This window comes from Syzygium oleosum, unplaced genomic scaffold, assembly GCF_021117445.2.
Source record: "Syzygium oleosum isolate NSW1041296 unplaced genomic scaffold, Sole_v2.1 Sole_v2.21, whole genome shotgun sequence".
Taxonomy (NCBI): domain Eukaryota; kingdom Viridiplantae; phylum Streptophyta; class Magnoliopsida; order Myrtales; family Myrtaceae; genus Syzygium; species Syzygium oleosum.
In genome coordinates, this window is record NW_026607505.1 from 6,319,271 (window position 1) to 6,325,417 (window position 6,147).

The 6,147-nt window shown below is 42.4% G+C and overlaps 1 pseudogene; it reads left to right on the forward strand.

The window, feature by feature from the left end:
- The first annotated feature begins 3,559 nt into the window (after positions 1–3,559).
- Positions 3,560–5,281, forward strand: LOC115671135 (cytosolic Fe-S cluster assembly factor NBP35-like; annotated as a pseudogene).
- The last annotated feature ends 866 nt before the right edge of the window (positions 5,282–6,147 follow it).

A 6,147-nucleotide genomic window follows, 5' to 3' on the forward strand; every position in this document is an offset into this window, starting at 1 on the left:
TTGACTGCTTCTTTTGGGAAAGCTCGCGGCTTGGGTCACTTTGGCTGAGAATCGTAACTTTGGAGAAGTTCAAGTGCGAGATGGCCTGGGGCTAGGGATGATGGCCGTTTAAACAGAGATATTATTGCGTGCATACCTAGCAGTAGGCACAAATGATCGTTGGATATGTTGGTCTCCACACCGAGCATATATGCACCGGGTGCAATAACAATTTTTCGTTTTCATGACTCCGTAGTTCTTTAAACATTGGCTATATTTTCTTCCAACCACCCTAAGTGGCTAAACACTTGTTTCACATCAAGTGCGCCATTAATATTATGATGCGATGTCTTCCACCTCATCGCATTCGACGGGATTGAATTCCTTCTCTCGAGCGAGATCCTTTGCTCGTTGATAGACCTCTTTGCATCTCTAGACACTTTCGTTTTTCTTCTAGAAAGGGCGAAAACTCTCCATTGTAGGATCTCTTGTAACTGGATTCTCCGGAACGACAAGACCCCTTCCCCTAGGTGACCTACCAACCAGTGAGAGAAAGATTAGGAAAGTATGTGGGAATAAACCTGTCTATCAGTCTCCTAATCCTGATTTCCATCTTTGAACTTTGAGTAATGACCAATAATCGCTCGTAACTTTCATTGTGGATAATGTATTTGGTTCTCACTGAAGTTATTTAACAAAGATTTGTCATGATAAGAAAGGTCATGTCCCGTTGAAGAGGAAGTCAAAGGAGCAAGACCTTGCGGAGTGGATGCAGACAATCTAACTAGGAGCAAGAGGAGGCATGCACTATATATAATAAGATGGCCTCAAAACTTCCACCCTGCCATCCCTGCGGGGCTGGAGAACCCGTCAAGTCAAGGCCTAAGATTTGGCCAAAAGGCGAAATTGATGGTTTCACCGGACAAAACTTCCCCCTACACCTTTACCCATAAGTTGGGTGATTAGTCACCAATACGTTGTGAATCACATTACATTTATCCAAAACAATTCTACTATAGGATATACACATATTTCATATGTAAATTGTTACATGATAGTATAATCCATTATATATATATAGGTAATTCCAAGTTTGAAAAGCTTGAAATATCTCTAAAACAATGTATGTCGGAGACGATACATCACTCACCTCCCCTTGAAGATGATACGAAATCTTTTGGTCCAACCACACATTTTTCACGTTTTTTAAGGTACGCAAATGCAGGGCCCACAAAGTGCGAGGGCTCGACAAGTCATTGCGGGTCGGCCCGCGACTTGGCAGACGTGCGGAGGCCCAGTGGGCCAGCCCGACGGGCTTTAAGCCATTTTGGTTGGGCCAAATTCCATTTTGAGAAGTTGAGGCCCAGCCTATCCCGGCCCGCTCAGCGATCAGGTCTATTCTTAGTCGAGGTCAACGAGGACGCCTTCCTCCTTGCATCCCCGATTCCGTTGACCCTCATCAGTCATTCCATCGATGGGATCCTTCAACTCCATTTGATCTCTTGGCAAAATTTTCATTGGAAATAGTTAGCGCGTTGAGATTTATGTTTTTTTTCACATTTTGGTTTGAATAAATTATATGTTTTATGTAGTGTCAGCAACCTATTTTGTGATTTGGATTTAATGAGCTCAATTCTGCTCACTGTGTCGCTATCAGGTAGATACTTAGGATAAATGAGCTTCATTGCATAATTTTGCTGAGTTTTGTAAATACTAGCTACATAGGTTGACTTTGTTAGATATCATAAAATTCTGGTTGAGTTGTTTACTTCTGTCATCGGTAATGACAACTCAGATATGAAGAAACTTGTTGATATCTTGTGAATGTTCTCAACCAAGAATTTGGCTCTGTGATGAACGTAGATGCCCAAATTCACGTTGTCAACTTGATGTTCTTTGAGAAATATAATTCGTGAATATAGTGAACATTGGGCACTACTGTTCTCAGTTAGTTCGTGTTCTCTTTTCTTTAATTTTTGCACTGGCTACTTCCTGTTAATTTGATCCACTTGTCCAACTTAGGACAAGACGACATAAAACAGAACGATATGAATCTTCCTCGGAACTGTCTAAAACCTTTCTGCGGTTAGTCTCCAAAAGTAATTCCAAAGAGGTGCGCCGACATTGACTGACAATGCTTATTTGCTTATGCCTAGAAAGAGAGGCGATTATGTCGATGAAAAGAGGAAGAACAGGAGTAGAATCTGGGGTGGAGCCGAAGTGGCTCGGATGGGCCGTGCAGAAAGCGCAAAAGAAAATCAAAAGATCGGCACTTTTGCCCCAAACGAGAAGGGGGTAAGTCAATGAAAAGTGGTAATAACTGGGTCAAGGAATACGAACAATGCAGAAACAAAATGACAAGTGACGACTGGGTTAAGATGTCATGATGCTTCGGAAGTAAACCAAAGGCATCCTTGTGAGCATATTCCATAATAAATGAAGAATCTTCTCGCATGTTCGCTTAAGACATATCATCACGGTAATAGTTCACTCTCCAATACTCGTGGACTAGATGTTTATTTGGAATATGCAGGTATAGTGAGTAGTGAAGTCCCATTTCCAGACTGCTCTTACGATACATCAGACCACAATGGTGGGAAAAAGGAGTCAAATGCTCTGAAGCAACACGATATCTACTGTTTCCGTCTTATCCATTATTCATTTGTGCTTCTAAGCCTCATGCGGCTACGCGTTCTTCTAGTAGGCTGGATATTGGCTAGGGTCCCAAGCTGCGCGTAAAAAAGAGATACCATATCAGCTGTTGTGTCAGTTCATTGTGTATGATCTAAATCAAAAGCTTTAAACAAGGAATCATGCTGCTTACATGGATCTTGAGAAATGAGTAAACCACTGTCGTAGAAGTAGTAATCACCAGGTGAGCGGGACAGTGGCTGGTAGTAGAGGTTCATGTCGAATGATGCTTATGAGACCTTGTTTCTTGGAGCATAACAGTATCCCCTTTTTGTGTGGGTCGACAGTCTGACAGCTTTAGGAGATTGCCTGCAAGCGAAATCTATGTTGTCCTGGAGCTGATCAAAATCGGTTGAAGGCTTCGCGATGCACCAAAGTTTTCTGTTTAATGTATCAAGCGCCACTGACTTGGTCTCTCGTGCACTGAACAAACAGCTAGATTTTCGTAAATTCGTTGGAGAATTACGCAAAAAATTGTTGAGCACGCTTTATATGTTTGCCGCAGCATTGTAAGGCTTTCAATTAGGAGACAGACTGGGAAGATATAGATTTCAGCTACACAAACATGAACCTGAACCTCTTTCTTTGTTCATCATTTTACTCTTATTTTCACACACACACACACACATGTATAAATGTGCAATAAAAAAGAGGTTTTGGAAATGATAATCCAATCTTTCTTCTCCGTAATGCAACAGCTAAGTATACTTTTCTTAACTTCGTTTGTCAGTTAAAGTAGATCACTTGCGGCCTCAGGTTACGGAAGTCATTGCATTTGACGCTTCAAAACGCACAATTACCTAAAAATATTTTCCTTCATGTCTGGATGAGACGGAATTGGCTGGTCGGAGTGGCTAACTTGAACGACAGGCCCATGTGTTGCAGAAAGATGACGAGAATCCTGTTCAGGTGTGCACTTCTTTTAGCTATATTTCTCCTACTAATCCTTATTGAGACCAAAAGAGAAGTCGACCTACTTGCAGCATTATAAAACTTTAAACTCTATCGATCAATGTTGTGGACCTGTGGGTACTGAGACCATACCTGTAAAGCTCGAATGCCATGTGGCGTTTCTTCATTTGTAATTCACACTTTTTGTCTCTACAAATCCATTGCCACTCCATTACAGATGATATCAATATACAGTAGACAAGAGACGATGGCGTAGGCTTGTAGTTTCTCGCAAAGTTCTATCCACACTAATATGCTAGTTGGTGTCGCAGTCACCCATTGCTTCCTCATAGGGAGAGGGAACTAAATCTCAAAAGTTTGAAGTGCGTATTCGGTGCCTGCATTCTGGTTGGCGCACAAGAGATAAACGAGAGCAACGGGGACGATGGCCAAAAAGTGTTTCGGCATTGCAGTTGATTGTTGAAATTGATTGAGCACTGTGATCAAGGGGTTGAGAGAGACCAAGTAATGGCTTAGCACAATTCCTGTTGGTGATACTTTGTATAGTAGGATTTAGAGTATCATACTTTTTTTTTTGGGTCTGTTTAGAGTATCATACTTTGCATAGTAGGATTTAAGCTAACACCCCTCAAGATTGTGCCACTACCACACATAAAAGGGATTTTGGGGGGCTCAATTTTGACGCACAAAAAAGAGAATACGGGGAAATCTTCTCGGTGGGTTGGATTCCAGGAGTCTCCTCATCACCGAAATCTACTATCCGACATCTGAGTCCTCCATTTATCACTCTCAATCACCATAAATATTGTTATGCATCCATCTCCAGTCATGATCTAAAAACAGAGCGCGACTAGACTACGACGTACTGAACGAGAGCGAAAATGTTTTTTTTTGGAGATGGTTTCTCTGGGCTTGCAGCAATTGCAGTGCTATTAATCGGATCCGAGCATCCTAAAAATGCTTGGACTCGAAGGTCAATAAATCCACCAGAGAGCAACCTCGGGTGGTCTCCTGTGTACGTCGAGTCCAACCTTGGTGTCATGTCCATTGGCTTCATGCTCCCCAATCATTTGGAGAGGGCCACGCAAGAAGAGGGATGATTAAGCAATTCCTGAAGGTAGTGTCCTGGGGATAACTCTAATACTTAGTGGTTGATGCACCAACCCGACACCTCAGATGAGCACATCTCAATTGTTCAATGTCTTCAGGCAGCAGGCTTCGACGGTGCAATTATAGTCACAAGACTCACAACCCCGCAGCAGGTTTCATTGATTGATGTGAGGAAAGAAAAAAGTTTCTGCAAGAAAGTTGGAGTTCCAGTTCTTGGGGTAGCGGAAGACATGAGTAGGTGTTCCAGTCTCAGCCCGTGAGTGATTTCCGCTTCACGAAGATCATGGAAACAGGCCGAAAAGAATGACAGTCACGGAGTAGGCCTTGCAGTATATTAGAGAGAAACCACCGGAATTGCTGAGTTCGATTGCATCTAGTGAAGTGTTTGACAGCAGCGGCAGTGGTGCGGCGACAATGTGCAGGGAGATGGGGTACATTTTCTTGGTAAGTTACTGCTGCGGCTGAAGAAGGTAGATCGTGCTTCATGGATTAGCTATGCATGGCTAGCGCACCGGCAGTGAAGAGTATCATAGAGAAACCGTTGCAGAACCAGGGTCTTCGCAAATTGGCCATGGAAAACGGTACATAGACGACTGGCTTTGGTCTCCTGATCGAAGATCTTGTTGTTGACTCTTTCTTTTGTTATTTTTTCTTTTCTGCTTGACCTCATTGTGATCATGCTGGGAACTGCAGAAGTGGTACGTAGATCGTGTATTTCCTGGCTTATGTATTTATACTGATCTGATGGTTTTCCTAATTCTTAATGGTGCAGATATGCGATTTCGATCATATTTTGTATGAATAACTTTTGGAGGGACATCTGGTGATATGAATGTCATATGAAAGTCATATATGATCTGAATTCTGGGTTCATGTTTGTAGATCAGTACCTAATTGGACTGGATCGTTCAACCTCAAGAAACATGTCATGAAAAATTATGCTCAACATAACCTCTCGAGTTCTAATTCTAGAGTTCTGGCCTTCTGGGTACAGCCTTCAATAAAACTGAAGATTGAGAACATATACTATCATTGGCATCTCTTTTCTAATTTGTTCTGTTCCCTTTTTTTTCTCAGAAAAATACCCAAAATCATATTCACTTTTCACCCCGTTATCGCTTTACCTTAGTCTGCTTTTCAAAATGCCACTTACAATCCTCTATCAGAATCTTATTGCTGCAAAGACCAAACTTGCGCCTCTTTAGATTTCCAATCCTCCAAGTCTTCCGCAAATCCTAGTCTTCATCACCCACATCCTCGCATCTCTGATCACCCACTACCGTCGGCCCGCCGCCATCGCGATGGTGCGTAGGGGGATGGAAGGCTTCGACCACTGCCGATGGTGGCAACTAAGCTTGGGCTTTATAGTGGTTACGTTTTACACATTTAAGTTTGGTTCGATAGGAAATTTAGAACTAGGAGGGTTGCTAAGCTAACGGCACCCTTATTCACAAG